Raw genomic sequence first — 20,807 nt, 5'->3', positions numbered from 1 at the left:
GAATTTCACTGACAGAAAGAAATTTTATCTCAGTCATTTTCTTTCATTCTTTCAGTCTTTTCTTCCCAGTTACTTATGATGCTGATTGGGTTTTTCATTCTGCTGTTTTGCTTTTCAGAGCAGAAGGAGAAGAATCCATCAATTCTTCTGTCTCCACTAGGAGACAATCCAAGGGGAGTCAGAAATGAAGTTTTTGTTTTAAAGCAATGGTAATCCCAGGATTTACTTTTCTTAAAAGAATTTGTGCAAACTCCTATCATGTTGTACCAGGTAGAATATTACTTATTAGACTAAAAAAGGCTAATTTTATTCCTTTCAGAATTAAAAAGGCTACATTTTTCATTTTAATCTAAGATATTTTTCCTTCTTTCCTTCCTGTCCCCCTCCCAATCCTACACATTTATTCAACATAGCTTTACCAGGTGTAGTAGATAAAAGGAGAAAAATGTGAGGTATTCTAGGCTACTAAGCAAACACTTATGCTGCAAAAGGACTATTAGAAGTTTATCGCTCAAATATAATGGCAAACTGCAATTGTGAAGAGGAAAACTTTATTAAAATTTTGGCAGAGAAAGTTCACCTGAAAAAGAATGTAAGTAATGGAACTCAGTTACCAGTGATGTGTACAGTACCTGATAAAACATATGCATCTACAGAAATAGATGTATATACAGATGCATATAGATGGACATAAAAATACATACATCTATATATCTAACTGTATGTGCACATATTTTTCACAAAATTATGTTATTTGTGCAACTGTTGGTACCAAATGATGCATGTCATCTAGATTTACTAGACTTTAAATACATACTCTCTAGTACAGTATTCCTAAGCCACTTTTTTCATCTTTCCATTTTCTAATTTCCATCCCTTTCAGGTGGAAATCGCTTCAGTAAAATAGATAATTGCTTCTGCTTTGCAATGTCAAACAGTTTGCCTCAGGTTATGGCAGTCTCTAAAATTAAGATGGGAAAAAAAATTCTCATTATCTTCCTCTCTTTCAAGCATTCTTTCATCTCACCCTCTTCAATAGTGTCCAGAGTTGTACTTTTCCCATTGTTTATTCTTTTCTACTGTTATTTTGTATTTAGTTACAATTTTACTTTCTGTCTCCTCTATAATCCTTCACCTTCAGCCTCAGTTTTGAATGTCAGAATTTTACAATGGCTAAAGAGGAAACTTAGAATATGTGGCAGTCCAATTGCTCAGTCCACAGCATTTTCAACACCAGTCATAAGTCTATTTTTGTCTGTTTTCTCCTCCAAAAAGCCACTTGGGAAAAGTTCTGCTATATCTCAAAATGGAAAACGAAGGACTGTTTGAAACTACTAAATATACATATTTTTGAGATTTCAATATATGTATATATATATATCTTGAAATACGTATATGTGTGTGTGTGTGTATATATATATCTTGAAATCTCAAAAAGTATTAAGATAATGCTATCACTTATTTCCATACTTTTTCCATAGTCTCGCCTTGACTTTCAGTCCTTATTTGGCAATAAAGTTCTAAAATTGTAGCCTGCTTATGAAAGAAGACAAAGTACAGACTGACAAATAGTAGAGAATGACAGCTATGGTAGCTCTTGCTGCTGGGCTATCAAATTTTGAAAGCATCAGTGAAGTAACAAATCCTTCTGAGTCTCCTTTCATTGTTACCATTAAATTATACTTGTATGTCAGAAGGACTGGAGAACAGTTTTCAGCCTTTTGCTCAAGGAGAGCTCTCTTCTAGATTGATGTGTAAATTTTAAGCCCCTTTCAACTGGATAGAATTGCACGACTAGGATCTTTTGCTGAATACATATGATTTTTTTCCTTCAGTTTAATCTAACAACAAAATCTAAATCCAGATTTTGAAAACCACACACACACTATGTAAAAGCAGATACATACACAGATTCATATTTGTGAATCAGTGTGATACTTAATGCAAATAACCAAATCAATAAGTTATCCAGTAAAATTTTCAAACAGGTTGTAAGTACATGCTTTTCAACGCCCCTTCCTTTTGCCCATTCTTTCTTTTGACATCACTTACGAAGATTGGGTTTTTGGTTCAGTCTGAATGCCTTCATAAAAGCTGAAGAGAGGCCAACATTCCTGGAACTGGCTCATAAGACTTTTCTAATTTTTCTACTTGAGAAATCCACAAGCATTTTGCTTTTGTTAACATTTTGGTTAATCAAATTATTATTTCTGTAAAAATGTTGTCACTGCAATGAATTACAAATTACAACAGCTTTTAACTATTTGATTACTGGAAATATACAATGTAAAATATTACCATTTTAATTTTCTACTCTCCTGGCACATTTATACAGCAGAACTCAGCTCATATGATTATCATTCGATATTTTTTAAATGTGCTGTCCAGCTCTTTAAAATAATAGCTGAAATAGTTAGATGAGTCCTATAGCACCTCCTTATTACATTATGCAAAAAGATTCTTTAAGAGAAAATGCATTTAAGAGATTTTAACCTTTTTTTTTTTGCAATTAATTAAGTCATAAATTCAGATACATGCAGCCAATAAAGGCATTTGAGTCAAAATTAGACTTGTAACTATTTGTAGACTACCAGTCAGCTTTAACCCATAAATAAATGAAAAAAATAAAATAAAAAGATAATGATATTAACCTTAGATAGCAATTATTCAAGTACTTTTGTACAACCAGGAAGTGAATTGATTTTAAAATATATGACAGCACAGTAAAACTCTCAACCTACCACATACAGGCATTGTCATTTTAATTTTCTTTAGTATGATTTCTCTTTGGTGATGTGACTTAAAATATCTGAAAGAAATAATTTCTCAGTTGTTTACATAGATGTCACTGTATTTAATTTATTATTTACAATAAGCAGAAGTAATGAGGCGATGAAACATTTATGTTTCAGTAGGCTTTCTGATTAGCCAAAGAAGTTCATTAAGTCATTTCAAAGGATTTTTTTCAAAGTACTAGAGGCAATTACATTATGTTGTAAATTATTAACCTGTGGTTAATTGTTTTCTTACAAATAAAAAAAAATGAAGTGTATAGCTATATAGTCTGTGTTTAGTCTATATTTATAGATATGCACATACAGTGAATACTTAGTGTGTGTTTAGGCACTGTATTTATATAGTCCATATAGTGTATAATTATGTGTCTATAAAGTATATACTCAGAATTTGTGAATAACGTATAACCATTAAAGCATCAAATAAATTTAGTCTTTTAAAATAGAAATAAAATGTAATGTACTCATTTGTATTTAAAACAGAAACACCACTTGTATTCCATATTCCCCAAAAGCTCCTTGTATCTGCAAATTCTTTTATAGATGTAATGACTTCTCTATAAAAAATAGAAAGTACCTGAGCTCCTGTATTTCTTCCCAATAACTGTGATCCTAATGAAGACACACATTTCTCCACCCCAGACTCCTAAATTACTTAGTGTCTGTTCAGACAAGGCTCATGGAATAATTATACAATTTTTTTTCATCTTTCTTCTGGGAGGTGTGGCTTGATGTCTCCTAACTACACACTTAAATCCATCATCTGAATGCAGATTTATTCCACTTCAAGAATTTTTATATGGTTCTCTTATTTTTAAATACAGTCTTTGTGCTTTAAAAACACACATTAAAAAAAAAATAAGACTAAAGCAAATTCTGACTTCTAATTCAGTACTTTGTATATCCTGTGATTTGTAGTCATACAATTAAGGACACCAGTAAAATTCTGCTTTCCAGTGATTTTCAGAGCATCGTGTTGGAACATACAGGACCATATAGGGTGACCTCAGAAGAAGGGATGCAATTTAATTTCAGATGCAGTCATCTCTGATCTCAATTACCATGTTTGGGGTCACAGAAGCTCTAAGTGGTTGAAAGAAAAAGGCTGCATTGGTTCTTCCATTCTGCAGTATAAGAATGCCCAAAAGAGACATATTTTTTAGGAGGCTTTCATTGAATATGTGGAGGTGATTGTAATTTTTTTAAGGTATAGCACACAGCCCAATTTTGTTGATCTGTCACAGAACCAGCAAATCACCTTCCTGAGATCATGGCAGACCTCTGACAAATGCAATCTGGTGATGACAAAGCATGATCCTGCCATACCTTCTTAGAACTATTTTTTTGCCCGATCCTGTTCTTTGAAGTGGTAGAATTACCTCTCCCTAGACTCCCTTAACTGCTACGAGATCCGACTTTAACAGGTACCGTACTTTGTAAAATTGCAATGAGCTTAGAGAAAATGAAACAAAGTCTGTTGAGTCTGGGCCATGCTGATACAGCACCATAAGGCCTTCCCAGCGAAGGCACTCTATTTTATTGGAATCACAATATAAAATACAAGAAGAAAATACTTTTCCAGGAACTGCCTGCCATTCTAGTCCAAGGAATTTATCTCCATCACACCTTTTCTCTTTGGGAAATGCAATTTTATAACACTCTCCCAAGTTCACAAATACTAGCTTATTCACTAACTGCAGTGAACACCCTACTATCATCTAAAAAACTCTTTACCACTTTGGAGATACAGCATGGTAAAGACAATGCTACTTCCTTCCTTCATCCCCTTCTTCCTTCTTTCCTTCTCTCTGTTTTTACTTTTTCACTTTCTTCAAAATATTTCAGATCAACCACATAGTCAAGGCAGTTTTTAAAAAGCCTGTGGTGGGTTGTGTATGAGGGACTGTAAAATATTTGAGAACGGCAAAGGAATGAGAGCAAATGTCAAGCCATTACATGCATAAGAAACTCTTCATTCTTATGTAACTGACTGTGTCTTGTTTGCAACTCTATTGTGTTGCAGACAGAATGAGATAAAATAGTTTAAAGCCCTGTCTTCATTTAAGGATGCTTGGCTAATAGAATCTAAAGACATTTCTTGGACTTACAAGCTGCTTATTACATCCAAAAACTGGCTATGCAAGGAGGCTGTTACAGTCATGGAATATGGCTTAAATACTCTCTTAAAATCTGTCTTTACTCCCCTTTCCACACTGACATTATATTCACAACCTACACTCTTGAACCTGCTGCTGTTCTACATGAACATAAATCAGGATCTACATGAGAATGACCTCTTGATAAATTAAGTTGCTAAATTGGTAGTAGATTTGAATTGCAACAGTGGGAAGTCACGGCAAAAAAGTACATCGGAATGAACTTTAGCTGTTCTTTTAAGAATTCAGAGAACTGAGGATGAATATTCCCTAACTCAAGGCAAAGCAATAAAGAAACAAATTAGCAAGCACAACAGCCAGGGGAACAATAAATATGTCCAGTAAGTCAGACACAGTGCATATGTGGCTGATAATTTAATACCATGAAAGGGGATTACAAACTGCATTGGTGCAGTGAAACTCAAAGTTCCCAAGAGATTTAGTGCAGGCAACACAAGGTAGCTTTAACAGTTGACAAAAGATAACAAAGAGAAAGCACAAATAGCGTCACAGATTTCAGAATACCGGAAGACATAAAGCGGTATGGAATCTAACCACGGGCACATGGCATTGCTGTTAGCGTTGCTTAATCTCTACCCTTTCCAGCAGTAGTCTGCTTGGCAGATAGGAAAAAAAATATTACGGACGGCTATCTAAAAAAATAAATAAATAAATAAGAAAAAGCTTTAAAGTAAGCTTTGACAATTTGAAAAAAATCAATTCATGTGTCTAGATTCATACTTTAAAGAAATATAAATCCCTAACCTAATCTACTACAAAGTAGGATAAGAGATAAATCAGGTGTTTTTGATAGTCTCCTGAACTACTTGAAAGCTGATCTCTGTTGAAGAGTTAGATTATTATTGAGATGTGAATCTCACACATATTAATATTTTATACTTCTAGGAGTAACATCTCAGGCTAGGCCTGACACAAATGGCCGAGAAATAAAAACATAAGACTTCCTAACAATTATTTGCCACTGCTTACTTGGTTTCATTAACTTCTGCCGTTTTAGTATAAAACTTACAGAGCTGACAGTCTTCCATGCTATCATGGAAAAAAAAATTTAAAACTGGAAACAACTGAAACTAATTTAGTAAATTAAGCAACAGCTGCAAATAAACACAATAGTGACATTTATCACAGATAATAACGATATGATAAATATTTACCAAATAATGTTCAAAAAAAAAAGATTGTTCAAGAAAGGAGTCATACATACATTTTCCACCAGCAGTTCCCATCATAGCGAGTGAATTTTCTTAAATGTTTCAAATGATAATTTTCTAAATTCCAAAAGGTTCGCTTAAACACCTAATCTTTGTCAATGAAAACAAACAAGAAAACCAACCTCCCAGACTTTTAACACATTGGCAATAAAGCTTTGTAAGAACAAAGTTATTTAAATGGCATTATCTGCTATTTGTCTTATTCTATATTGCCATTTTTTCCCCACTGAGTGCTAATAAGTGCTTGCTATTGAAGAGGTTTACATTTAACATCTGTCACTTGTATCCAGAAGTAGCACCTACAGGGAACTGTCAAATAGATTGTTATTCTCCTCTGTAGCGCCAGCAAATCTGTCTCACATCATTTACATACAGATAGTTATAGGCATTCATCATTTCATTATGCTGACTGCCTCACTATTCTAATGTATAATGTCTCTTTAATGAGCCTCAAAAAATACAATATTCCTTGATTTATGACTGCTTAACTGAAAAATTATACAGATTGACAAAAACTCATCATAAAGCATTTTTTTGTGTTCCCACTACCTTGCACTTTAAATTTAACAATGACTCTGAAGTTAATCTCATGATTTGTTTCTTTGACAAAAGAAATGATCAAATTTTAACTCACCAGACTTCACAGTCACTGCTATTTTAATATGTATACTTTCAGTTCAATGAGAGAACAGAACAGAAGTTGACAAATTAAAATCGATCACTTTTTGTAAAGAAATAAATGTATTGAACAATCTGTTTCAATATTATTATACGTCAATTACTGTAAGCTTCCTAACTTATCATGTGGAATACCGCTGTACCAGTCATGCACAAGTGACTCATAAATGAGCCAATTTACATGTTCAAGTAAATTGAACTATGCTTTATTGTGTGAACTTCAATTATTTCATACGCACAAATGGTTACTACTGAAAAACAGCTTTGCCATTAAAAAATACCACATGCCAAAGAATTATAAACGTACCTAGGACAACAAACAGAAAGTTCAGAACAAAGGAGGCAAACACTTGATTCACTTGGCTGCACTCAGAGATTTTATGGAGTTCAGTTCCTCCCTCTGCAACTCCACATACCTATAAAGAGCATCAGCATTCATCCAGGGTCATCAGCTTTTGACTATACAAGCTGAAAAGGTTTGCAAACAGTGCTTAGCAGAACACTGACACTAGCCATTAGAATCAAGAATTTTCACTAAGCATGAAACTTTGTTTCTGACAAATCTACAACTGGTGTTTGAATGCTTTTAGTATGTAAAAAAAGTGTTAAGATGTCTGACATCTTTCCCATAATAGCGACACCTGTAACATTTTACTCTCCTCTGTATTCTCCACTGTCTAATATAGTTTGAATAATCAAACTGTATTATCATACAGTTGAACACTGTAGACATTCAGTCAGTATGTGATTGTCTCTCTCCTCCACTCAGCCATTCATTTCCATGAAAGTTGTAGAAACATACTACTGAGACCTTTCCCTCTCTTTCCAAATCTACCTTCTTCAAGAAGGTTCAAATAAAATGAGTGAAGATATAAACAAATGAACATTGATATAACCTTACACTGCCTGATCTCCTAAGCATAGCTTCCTATTTCCAAATCATGAAGCCAGGCTGAAAAGCCTATCCATCCGATGTAGTAAAAATGGGGAGTTAAAGCAACAGATGGCAAACTACAATCCCTAGATTCCTCTGAAAAGTCAACTTTAAGCAAAAAATAATACAAAATGACTTACAGTACTACTGCATATTTAAGAGACTTTTTCAGTAGATGCAGGTATTTTATGACAAAAAATAAAGTGCAGAAATTACACTGATCTATTTGACCCTGTGTCAAATGCCCAATACAGTAAGAATTCTTATTTCTTTTAAATACCCCTTTCAGTTACTTTGCACTGAATATTCCAGTTAACATCAATGTCTGAATTTCAATGATTTCAAGAAGTTAAACTTCTAAAAAATATAGGTATATTATCCCCCAATCAATGCATTATATTTTTATCATCCAGGAGAATTTGCAAGTCTACACATTTCAACTATATAAAAATGATAGTCTATCAAATAAACCAGTACAACATTCCCTTACATTCTTATTAGTTAATAAATCACAAAACTTCTATAGTGTTATTTTGTAGGCAAAATTTATAACTCTGAATCCAGAAAACTAGTATGCCAACTCAAACACCTTGCCTGAATACTTTGCAAATTCCAAGTACTTCAAAATACCCATTTGTTCCTATAACAATAATGAGGTTTATATGTCAGCTTGTACTGGTGTGTTCAGTTTTAAAAATACTCAATAGTCACTTTACCAATCACAACAGATGCTCTGACTACCATTCTGACCATCTCAGAATTATCTTTCTGTGTTCCTTGATATAAATAATATGTTAGTACTGATGTTGCAAATCTCTGCTATTTAACAGTAATTATTTTAAATGTGGAAGAGATTATAATCGGTTGTTAATCTTAGCGAAACAGAGAGAAGGTCATAAGCAAGAAAGTAAATACTGATCCCCTTATAGGTCCTTCATGTCATAATTCTATTTCTTTTTATTCTTGCCTTGTGATTTCATTGATACATATCCCATATATAGTGTACAGAGTTACCACTTCTGAAAACTGGATAATACCATCTGACTCTTGATTTTCCTTTCTCAGTTTGAATTTCAAAAAAGACGGGGGAAACATCTGTCAGAAGATGTTTTAATCCTTCTCACTATTCTTTCAATATTTTGTGCACACGTCAATATATGGCAGTGCTTCTTAGGTTGAATATTGAATTAGCCATTTGCTGCATTGAGTACTGAATTACACAGGAACCCAACAAAATTTTATACAATGTGTTTCACACTGATAGAGTCTACTTACAGGAAGGTGTTGCTGTATGTGAATTCAACACTTCAGGTGTAGTCTGCACATGGGAAGAAAATCCAGAGTGTATTCTGATCCTGTCATTAATTTTTTGTTTTTCTGGAGATACACCTAGGAAATAACACGTACAGAATAAGTACAATCAAATACAGAATATACCATAAACCAAATCATTAGAAACAAACAAACAAACAAAGGATATGCTGAGCAATATTTTTTTGCAGTCCAGACTCTACTTTATCAATATGGAATTACCACATTATAGAAGACAAGAGTTTTAGCTTTGTCCTCATGTAATTCTGAGGTACCCAAATGATTCTAGAGTTCTTCAGTCTCATGGCTGGCAAGTAGATTTAAACAAGTGTTTTTGTTACACCTGAACAGCCATTTGGTGGTCTAAGAGCAGAAACATAATGAACACAGAGGGAAATGGCCCAGCCTTCCAAAACAGTGCAAACAGCTTTTCACTCAACATGAAGAACAACTGTAGTATACAGAATATGCAAAATAAATAGTTGTCTTTATTTTAACAGTAGAGTTGATTCATAATTCTCATTTGGTCTTTCAGCAGAAAGAGAAGAACCTTCTACTCCTTCTCCTGGTTCCTATTTATATCCTTGGCAGAATTCTAAAAAGATGACTTAAGAAGTAATAGGCATAAAGTGGGCATGTTTACATGTCCTAGCATTTCTTACAGGAAGCAGGGTTCAGCTGGACCTTGCTTCAGACCTAAACCAGTACTGACAAATGCCTGTCCAATCTCTCTTTAAATAGGTGTAGTCACTGCTCAAGGTTTCAAATCTGGAATATCCTCCAAATGAACAATCCAGTCCTGCAGTTAATCATTCTTAATTTTCAAAGACTTTTTCTCATCTCTTGCATCCAAGCTTTGCTGCAAATTAAACCCACTACTTCTTGTCATATCTAAACTGGAGACAGTGAACAGTTTATGCTGATCTCCTTGGCAACAATTTCATATATACCTACAGTCGTTTTGATTTCACAGGCTAAAGAAATATGTTTCTAAGTCTTTATTGTATACCATTAATAATCTGATGAATTATCAGTATGTACATACATTGTATTTTGGTGGGTTTTTTTGTTTGTTTGTCTTAAATGATAGACAACTTGAGTCTACAAGCTGTGCATGCTTACACATTAGGCTCCTCAAGATCCATGAATATAGGTTTAGCAGTTTCAGATAGTTTATCCCTTGTGCATCTGCTACAGATTATCAACCCTGTAAGTGGTAGGTAGAAATTAGTACGCTATGCCTCAGTTCGTGAAGGGTGATGGAGGGATGAAATGTTTTCAGATTTGCCAAAGGATGTCTGCCAGGCATTTTAACACCTCTTGAGCTCTGCTGCAGCTGATAGGAAAGACGGGCAAACACTTGCGTAAGGAAGCAAAAAGTCTGGAACTGGCTACACATGTAACAGGATGGCATGGCAAATACACTGTCCCCATATTATTTCCTAAAGATTTAGAGGTGATTCCTCATCCTGTATTCATGGAGTTAAGTATTCCTACTTAGTGTCTGTGCTTGTTCTTGCCAAACTACATGTCTATTATTTTCTGTTGTTTATGGAATTTATTGTAATTATTTTGAACTTGAATCCTGTCTTCTGACTGCAGCAAGAAAAGAGTCTATTCTGCTACATAAGGTACCAATAAAGTTATTGAATAGTCCAAGACCTAATTCTTACAGAATTCCACTTTTTTTTTTTACTTTTTTTTTTTTTTTTGTCCAGTTACTGGAAAAAGAGTGACTGTGAGTAAATGATGAACACTTTTTTTTTTTTCCCCAGTACTTGTACACTAACTTTAGACCTGTCTCATGTAGACCACAGGTTCCTAACTTGCGTAAGAGAATGCTGTGTGAGATTATCAAAAATGCACTTTACTAAATCCGAGTTGTATCAACTCTCTTCTATGCCTTACGGCTTGCTGCAATATTTTTGAGAGAGATAGGATGAGTCTGATTTGTTCCCTTAAAATCTCTGCTAGTTGTTCATGCTCACCATGTCTTACAGATGCTTAGAAAGAACAGTCTGATAATTTAAGGTCCCTCATGGAAATTCAGTTAATATGTACAATTCTTTGCATGCTTCTTCAGGACACTCTGTCAGCTACCTTCTGAGCTTTTGAAATTTCACCATCCTTAAGTTCTCAAATATGTTTTTACTATACACCTTGTAGATTTTTTTTATTTTTTTTTCAGGTGTGCATATCTTTTGGCTTCATAATTCATACAGGCAATTGTCTCTACAAAAAATCAAGACCTGAACAAAGACAATTCTTTGTTTCTCATTGATATAACCTTGCAGTTAGATGATTTGCCCTGATTATTCTAAAGTACTGCTCATCCTAAATTCCAATAGCAGGCTCTGAATTTTCTACTACTTTCTATACAGTATTTACCCCACACAGAGACTAATGGAACATGGAATAAGTTATTAATTGCTTATGTTTTATTTTTAAGATTTGATGCAACTGCACATGGATTTCTTCCATCATTTCCTCTGACCTTTTAGTTAAGACTTCTTCTGAGTAAAAATACGTTTAGTTCTTTAACTTGCAGTAATTTTCATGCACAGAATGGGTTTTCCTATTTTTTCAGGATGCCTAAAAAAGAAAATGCTATGGTGTTGTTGGCTTTTTTTGTTGTTGTTTGTTTTTGTTTTTTAATACACATGATTGGTAAAATGGATGCTCCTACTTTGGGAAATCTGCAACAGCTACTGGGCCAAGTTCTTTAAGTAGAGAGGTACAGTGTATTCATCAGATTTCTGGTAATCTCCTACTTAAACGTAAGAACACAGAAGGCAAAAACAAATGAATCTAAGGCCACTCAGATCAAGTGTCACATTTGCCCAGCTTCAGCTGTGCCACCTCACTGGGGAGATAACTCAGGCAGGTCTCAGTTAAACACATGTATGTGTGCATGTGTGTGCAAAGACCTCCCTGACAGCCTATCCCTCACTTGATCCACTTAAACTGAAATTCCTAGGATCACATTGTTTGGTGTTCCTTTACCCTGTCACAGGAATCAGTGGAGGACGTGCGACTGATCTGGCTAACTCTTGCAAATTAATGAATTACAACGAATAAATAATTTTTTATGTCTTTGTCTTCTGCATTTCTTCTGCTACTTTGCCATTCCAGCTCAGTCTTGACCTACTGTTTCCTTGTTCCTCTCCTACCAGCTGTATGTGCTTTCTTTAATATTAGGATGGAAATAAGGGGCTACAACTTTCCATAAACTTTAGTGTTTACTGTATACTTCTAGTGAGTGCAGGATTAAGAGCAAAAATATAGTTCACTGCGTAAGGGAAGTTTAACACAAGAAGAATGCTCTGAATTCCATTCCCCACCCCAGTCTTCTGGTTAAAGGAGGCCTTGGAATATTAGTCTTCTTGGCATATAAAAACAGTGAGAAATACCAGCTATCCCTAGCAAGAAGACTACATTAACATCTGTATCTCATCGTAAGCACTAGATTATTTTTTTTCTTAAGACTTTCTCTGCCATCTCTACTCTGTTACACCCCACCCTTAACATATAAAATGACCCTAAGAAAAATAGTTCAGCCCTGTAATGCCATGATAATAGCATCCCAGATAAGGTAGATCTATCAAAACAGCGTCAGAAAATTATCTGCTCATTCTGGTCTCCCTTTTTGCTTTATTCTTCTTATCTTCCAGCAGCACATCACTGGGCTTCTACCCAACATCCCTCACAAAGCTCACAGTTAAACTAATAAATAAAGAAGAACGTAAAAAAAAAAAAAAAAAAAAAAAAAAAAAGAAAGAAAGGAAGAAAGAAAGAACCTCTTCCCTTTCCAAATGTGGGCTTTGTTAACCTCTCCTTTATTTCTCTTTCCAAAGCAAAATGTTAACCTGCCTGAAACCCTTTACTATTTCCTAAAACCTTTCCAGTGAGGACTCACCTCTCTCCCTTCTTTCCACACATGCTGCATTTTTCTCCCTCAGCCAGGCTCCTCTTCATGCAGGCAGTGGCAGCAGGCCCCACATGGCCTCTCGTAAACCTCTCCCCTCTATGCACAATTTATGCCTTAGCACAGGCTGCAGCTCTAACCTAGGCAGTTTATGACTGGAAACTTCTTTAAGAGATGAAGGGAAAGAGGTCCAGGGCCTACAAAGTATTTCTGAAAACGTCCCTGCTTCTTAAGAGAGTGCTAAACCCCGGCAAGAAAAAACAAGGTGCACAAACAGCTCTGCCAGCACTCACAGGGTGACAAATAATCCCGTGGGCAAAGCAGCTGGGCCGAAACCCCCTCACAGGGCTCACACGGTCACCACATGCTTCTCCTGCTCCGCCATTAGCTGGCAGCCGCCATGTGCCGACAGGGTCACCCAGCGCTGCTCCCGCTGCCCCCCATGCTTTTGGTGGGCTCCTGGCCCCAAGAGAGGAGACATGGCCAGGCCTGGCTGTCACTGGGGCTGCCTGTCACCGCTGCTGAGGGAGTGCAGCCGGGCTGTAGGCGTGGCGGCCCAGCACTGCACCACTGCCATCCCACCTGCAGAGCACTCTGAGGAGAAGGCGGGGAGGCTGTGTGGGGCAGGGGGCCTAGTGGCAAGTGGTAAGCAAAAAAGCTGAGGTACTCCAGGCTTTTTTTTCCCCTCTCTTTTCACTGGTAAGGCTTGACCTGAGTCCCTGAGCTGCCTATGGGAGTCTGCAGGCCTGAAGCAGTACCCACAGGAGAGGAAGCTGGCAGCTGTTACTGCAGGGCTGCTATGGTCTTTGAAAAGCCGTGGCCATCAGGGCAGGGTCCTGATGACTTGCGGAGGCAGCCATCACACCCATCCTCAAGACAAGCAAGAAGCAGAACCCAGAGAACTACAGGCCAGTCAGCTTCAACTCAGTCCTTGCAAAGATCCAGATCTTGGGATTTTCTTCTTGAGAAGCCATTTCTTATCCAAGCAGCAAGCATGGGCAGATTGTGCCTGACCAACTGCATTGCTCTCTGTGATGAGGTGACAGGCACTGAGGACACGGGGAAGACAGTAGGTGCTCTTATCTACCTTTGCGATAGTCTTATCTACCTTAGAGATACTCTCCTTATCACCAAACTGGTGAGAAATGGGCTGGACAAGTGGACGAAAAGCTGGATGGAAAATTAGCTGGACTGCCAGGCTCACAGAGTTATTACCAGTGGTGCACAGCCTGGCTGGCAGCCAGTCCTTTAATGCCATCATTATCAGCCTGGATGACAGAGAGAGCTCTTATCCAGTTTGCAGGTGACACCAAACTGGAGGAGCAGTCAGCACACTGGATGGCAGGGCTGCTATTTAGAGGAACCTGAGCAGGCCAGAGGCTGACCTCATGGAGCGCAACAAGAGCAAGCGCAAGGTCTTACATCGGGGATGGAAACCCCACATGCAACAATAGGGAACAGGCTGGGGGACAACTGTCCCCCAGCTGCTTGATGGGGGCAAGCAGCTCTGCAGAGAAGGCACTGGGGCTCCCAGTGAATGAGTTGAACATGAGACAGCAGTCATGCTGGTGAAGTGTAGGCCAACTCCATCCTGGTCTATATTACTAAGAGTATGGGCAGCCAGAAAAATGATTCTTCCCCTTGACTTGTCACTTATAAAACAGCACCTAGAGTACTAGGTCCTGTTCTGGACTCCCTAGTACATGAAGAATATTGGTGTACTACCGAGTGACTCCAGAAGAAGACCAAGAGGATGACTGGGGGCCTGGAAAGCACAGTGTATAAGGAGAGACTGAGAGAACAGGGTCTGTTCAGCAGAAAGCTGAGGGAAGACCTTATTGCTTATGTACAACTACTTGGTTGGAAGACACAGAGAAGATGGTGCACAGGGATACCTATCACGGTGCACAGTGATAAGACAAGAGGTAACAGTCACAAATGAAAACATGAGACATTCCAGTTAGATATTGGGGCTGGGGAAGGGAGTGGAATTACCATGACTGTGGTTAAATACTGGAACAGGTTGCCCTGAGAGCTGTGCAGTCTCCATTGTGGGGATGTTGAAAACTCAACAGAACGAAACCCTTCACACCCTCACATTATACCTATTTTGGGCAGGACATTGGACTAGATAGCCTCTGGAAGTCCTTTTCAACCTGAATTATAATTCTATGGTGAAACCTAAAATTCTACTAAGTGTCTTTTTAGAGTATTTTTGAAAAATTGAAATGAAAAGGAAATGACATAGCACTATGCCATTTGCATATGAATATTTATCACTTATTTAAAATACATGTAAAGCTAAATTCCTTTTCAAATAGATACTGTTATCTGTAGTAGGCACAGTCAAGGAATGGATGACTGGTGTTTTGGAAAAAGTGGATGCAAAGTATAAAAAAATTTGTGTCATTTTTAAGTTGCTATATATTGCCTAGCACAATGCTAAAAAAAATGCTTAGATTTCTTAGAAATACCTGTGTTGATGGCTTCTCACGTTTGTTTCAATTATTTTCCATGCAGATAATTAAGATAAGCCTCAGATGTATTTGGTTTGGATATATCATCTACAGCGTAAGTAATACATTTTCACATTTTTATATAATGAGATGGTCATATTTATTGTTGCTAGCATTTTTTGCCTTTTAATATATGGAAAACATTACATCATTTTTTACAAGTATAAATACAGCTCTCTTGTATAGCATATACTGTAGAAAACGTGGCCTCTGTAGAAAAATGATGTCCAATTACTATCTTAAAAATATGAAACTCATTCCCAATAAAATCTGAGAAAATAAATGTGAAGAAGCATGAAACTGAAAAAAAAAGGTACTCTTAACATGAAAAGTAGCGTCTATCATTGCTGTTTGAAAATATCAAACTACTTTATTTGTGAAGAATATAACCGTCTTTATTGCTGCATAACTGAAAGTCACGTTTTCTGAAAATGTCTTTGATAGTAGGAAGGTTTTAAATACTGACTTTGAAATTGGTAGGAGGAAGAGAGTAAGTGATATTTGTGAGATTTGATATTTAAATTATTGTTATATGTTGTCTTTGGAAGCCCATGTATATCACACTTAGATACCATAAAAATATTATATACATAATTCTGTAAAAACTGTGTAAGAAGCCATAAAGAGTTCATGATGCAATTCGTGCTCTCTATGAATAGAGAGGTACAGCAATCACAATTTAATCAATATCTTGTTGTAAGCATAATATGAGAAAAGAACATAGTAAAAAGACTTGCCACCCAGCACCCAGAGAAATTTGAACAATGCTTATTTGTAAACACTGTAAACACTTAAAGCTTAACAAAGCTAAAAATGTTTCCCTATATTTTTTTTTAATGAAAAAAAATAAATTAAAAAAAAAAGGAAGAAAGTTTCTAGCCACTGCTTTCCCTTGTAGCTTGTAGCTTTCTTACAAAATATAGATGTTACTGGATAGACCCAAAATAGTACTCTGGAGAGTGTATTTCACATATGGTATTCTGAGCTGTCTTTTAGCTATTAAACCTACAAGATGTATTAAAATTAAATTAATTTTTATTTTTAAAAAGTTAAGGTCTTGGTTACTGGAAGTTGCAAAGAAGAACAAAAATAGAAAACAGCAGCTTTAAACATGCTTGAATCTAATAGCACCTTTAAATTATGAAATAAGGCTTTGCTTTAATTTTACTTTAAAAATTGTTCTGATTTTTACCATGGCTAGCCTTTAATGTTCAAGGAAGTTCAAGGTACTCTGGCAGAAGGAGAAACTATCCCTTAAAATATAGGAAAAAGTAAGCGCTGCAAATGACGATAGCACAGGAACTACAGTTGAGGTACACATGTGTATAGGAACTGGTTAAATGTGTAGCTTTCATGTTTTAATGTTCATTACATTGTTTCGACTGAATGCCATTTATACTTACAATATACTTACTATAACATAACTGAACTATGCAACCACTTTAACACAGTAATACTGCATTTCACTAACTTTTCCTTTCCTCTAAAGATTTTTGGGTGAATTAATAATATCCAAAATACTAAGTGTAAACATCCTGATCTCACTAGAACTACAGTTATTTCACCTTTACTACCCAAGACCTTTACATAGCAGCAACAGTACATCATGATTTAGTCTGCTGTGAGTGGCAGACCACTATTTCTACTTTGACGGGATGTCACTGTAGTAGGTATGCTGACTTTTTAATGCCTCTAGACAGTCTCTTATGGCCTTCACTAACTCAAAAAATTAAATTTAATTGTCTTCTTGCAAAAATACTGATGACAAAATGTAATCTTATTATTACAGAGAAAATGCCTAATAGTAGCTTGTTTAGTAAAACATTTTTCTTCAGTGATTTAATTTATAAAGTTTCATCTTGCATGAATTATATTCAGTGCTTCAAAGCATAGTAACCTTTCAGTATTTCAATGGTCCTCTTTTCATGTACTGTATAAACCCTCAGAAGTGACATATCGTCAAACTGTCAAGAATCTACTTGATACATGTCAAAGCCTTGCTTTTCAGAACTAGTGAACCCAGACACCTGAGCAGTAAAAAAAACATAGCAAATTTTTACTCTGTACCTTTACTATAATGTAGCCATGTATGACTACCTCAGCAAAGTAGTAATAGCTCTTGGCAAACAGCATTCATCTGGGCTGAGAAGCTGTCAGCAGCAATATGGTGGATGTCAATTAGAATAAAGTATGAGATGCAAACACATTTGCCAATTACATGCATTAGACCTCATAATGACTGATGTCACAAATGTAGTTTGGTGATAAATTATTTTAAGGACAGTAATTATATTTTTCCATCAATTGAATGTACCCATTTTGAAGTTACAAAATGAGATCTACAGGAAAAGTCTCCCTTTAGACAACAGAACCAACAGGAATGTCAGGGGGTGGGGTTGTTTGCTTATTGTTTTGTTTGTTTGTTTCTCCCAGCTAGACACAGCCTGGGCTTCCGGGGAAAAAAAAATGCTCAATTCTTTTGATTATATGCTATTTATTTGTAAGGAAAACAAATGTATGTGGCATCTTTATAAAGCAAACACAGATTAATTTAAAAGACAGTTTTGAAATGTGTTGAAGAGACTATGGCAATTTAGATTGGAGAATAAATAAGTATTCTAAAATAGGAACTACCAAAAGAAGCACATGAATCCAAATAAGGAAAACATGAACCGGAACACTTAAGATGTGGAAGATGGCATCCGAAAATGACGAAGAAGAAAGGAGAATAGTGACAGAGACATGAGCAGGTGCTTACAAAGCTACTTAGCAGTATTTAGCATTGGAAATTTTTGGACTGACTATTTTCCTGAATGTTCAAGATTGCTCTCAGTGCTAGCTGACACTATACTGATCTTTTATTAAAAAATGTGAGATTTTATGGTCCAGTTCATTAAAACAAAGTGGAATGGTAGAGAATGGTAGAAGAACTATTGGAGGGCAAAATCCAGGTACATCTTGTTTAACCTTGGAAGGGGTAGCAACTACATCCTATCTTTCCCTCTTCCAAGAGGTAACCTTGGAAGAGGGAAAGATAGGACATAGTTGAGTTAGCAGTCTTCCATTATTTGAATAATATATCAATAGGTGGGTCTATAGCCATCTGAATATAAAATCCTTTGTCCCAACTTTATTTAAAATTCAGCATTGATTCATTCAATCACATTTTATCATTCACAACATGAACTTTATGTGAACTGTTTCCTACTGACACGTCTATTCTGCTTCAAAGAATCAGTCAATAATAATCTAACATATTCTTCCAATTATTGGTACATTTCTCCATTGATAACACCTTTTTTTTTTATTAATATCTGAAATAAATTTATTAAAACACAAAAGACATTGTTTTGGTCAAGTGCCAGAACAGATACTCTGCTGTGTTTGTATTCAAATAACCTCCTGAAACTCCCTTGCTTAAACTGAATCCAGAGAAAAAAGCAAAGAGATTGTATGTGATGTTCTGTTCCTGAGAGATAAATAACATTATTCCATATGGACATATCAACATGGATGATTTTGGGGAACCAGACCAGTGTTTTGGTGGGTTTTAGATGACTGCTCATTCTAGGTATTTATCTTAATGTTAATGCTCAATGTACATTTGTAAAGGCTTTGGCAAAACATGATTGAAATGCACTAAACTAAAATCTGTCATTGTGACAAGTAAAAAGGATAATAGTGAGAATGGGAAGGAGACAGCTATTATTTTCCCCCAAAATCTGGAATTCTGTTGGTGAAAGTAACAGATTCATCGTGCTCAGAGCTGTGCTGTGATGAGAGGAAAAGGAGATCAGATGATGAAAATCTAAACAATCCTGATTAGGAAATATTATGGTGAGAAGAGGAAAGGAGAAGTCAAGCTGATTAATGGAATGTGGATGTGTCTGCACATGCATTGGAGCCTGTGCTTTGAACATCCACGCTATCTCCAGAACTAGAAAAAACACTTGTGTCAGGTGCTCTGCTTACGCTAATAAAACCTTTTGAGGCTAAATTGCATTATACGGCCAAACTGATATATCAGTGCAGCACTCTACCTTATCACAGCTTCTTGTAATCACATAGGGCATTACTAACTCATGGCCATTTGACTCTTCTTCTGTCATGTGCTTTAATATATCCCATAGACTCCAGAATCACATATACGACACTATGTGGGTGAGGAAATCCATTTTAGCACTCTTAAAACTCCTTTATCATTCTTTTTCAAAATGCCATTAAGATATAGTCTGCTGGTAGCTATAAAAATGAGAAATCTGAAAATGACTGTATGCACTATGTCTTGAAGCTATACTGAAATTCATTAAAGTTATCCAATAAAGTATAGAGTTGATCATTAGTTGCAGGTGTGATATATTAGTGCAGTGCTTTGTCATCACGACTCTTTGTTCTTTTTATAATCTATCCCTATGAAGTTTTTAAACTAGCTACAAAATTAGTTGTCTCAGTGACAGAAGGTAGGTTCTTCTTTAAGAACTGGGAATTTTGTCCTTTCAAGTGTACTTGCCTGATCAGGATTATGCAGGGAACATATGTACATTGGGCTATGTTTAGCTGCAAGGAAAGTATGAGTCAGCACAATCACTCTAAAATTAAAAATAAACATATTTTGGCAATTAGTGCTTAGACTATGAGAAAACCTGTATCTTCACCAGGCATTACATTCTTCACTAAAATGTTCTCGTTTGTTAACTCATAAGACCACGCACATTTTTTGTGTTAGTTCCCTGACTTTACATTAATCTTAGGAAGAACACATGCATATAAATACTGTAAAGAAAATACAAATCACATTACAATCAAATTTATCTGCAGATAACACTTTCTAAAATACTTTAGAAAGCATATTTCTGTTTTTTTTGTTTTTGTTTTTTACTGACTGAGAAATAGGTGTATTCATGTTAAATTAATTCTACATTAGCGAATTGGCTTGTATACAGGAAGTCTGTAAGAACACGAATCACTTCAGCAGAAACTATGTTCAAAGTATTCACTTTTTGAAGGCCAGCTAAAACTAAATGCTTTCATAAAAAATAAAAGATTCAGTCTTAGTACAAGAAAATTCAACCTTCATTCCCAGAAGTAAAAGATATAGTCCAATAGGGCTAAATAGGCAAACTATATTTATTAACATGGATCTTAAGCACCCTAGATATTAACATAGAATCATAGAACCATAAAATGGTTTGGGTTGGAAGGGACCTTAAAGCCCACCCAGTTCCACCCCCCTGCCATGGGCAGGGACACCTCCCTCCAG

At 35.9% G+C, this 20,807-nt stretch overlaps 1 protein-coding gene across 13 annotated transcripts in view; it reads right to left on the bottom strand.

Moving 5' to 3' along the window:
- TENM3 (teneurin transmembrane protein 3) overlaps positions 1-20,807 on the bottom strand; it is a 1,343,587-nt gene that overhangs the window by 1,272,939 nt on the left and 49,841 nt on the right. For all 13 annotated transcript variants that reach the window (XM_066996182.1, XM_048078283.2, XM_066996188.1 and 10 more), the window contains exon 2: positions 9,071-9,184. The gene's annotated coding sequence lies outside the window, so the exon portion shown is untranslated. The remainder of the gene's footprint in view (positions 1-9,070; positions 9,185-20,807) is intronic.

The sequence above is a fragment of the Anser cygnoides genome, chromosome 4 (assembly GCF_040182565.1).
Source record: "Anser cygnoides isolate HZ-2024a breed goose chromosome 4, Taihu_goose_T2T_genome, whole genome shotgun sequence".
NCBI lineage: Eukaryota > Metazoa > Chordata > Aves > Anseriformes > Anatidae > Anser > Anser cygnoides.
This window is presented reverse-complemented; position numbering and strand designations above follow the sequence as displayed.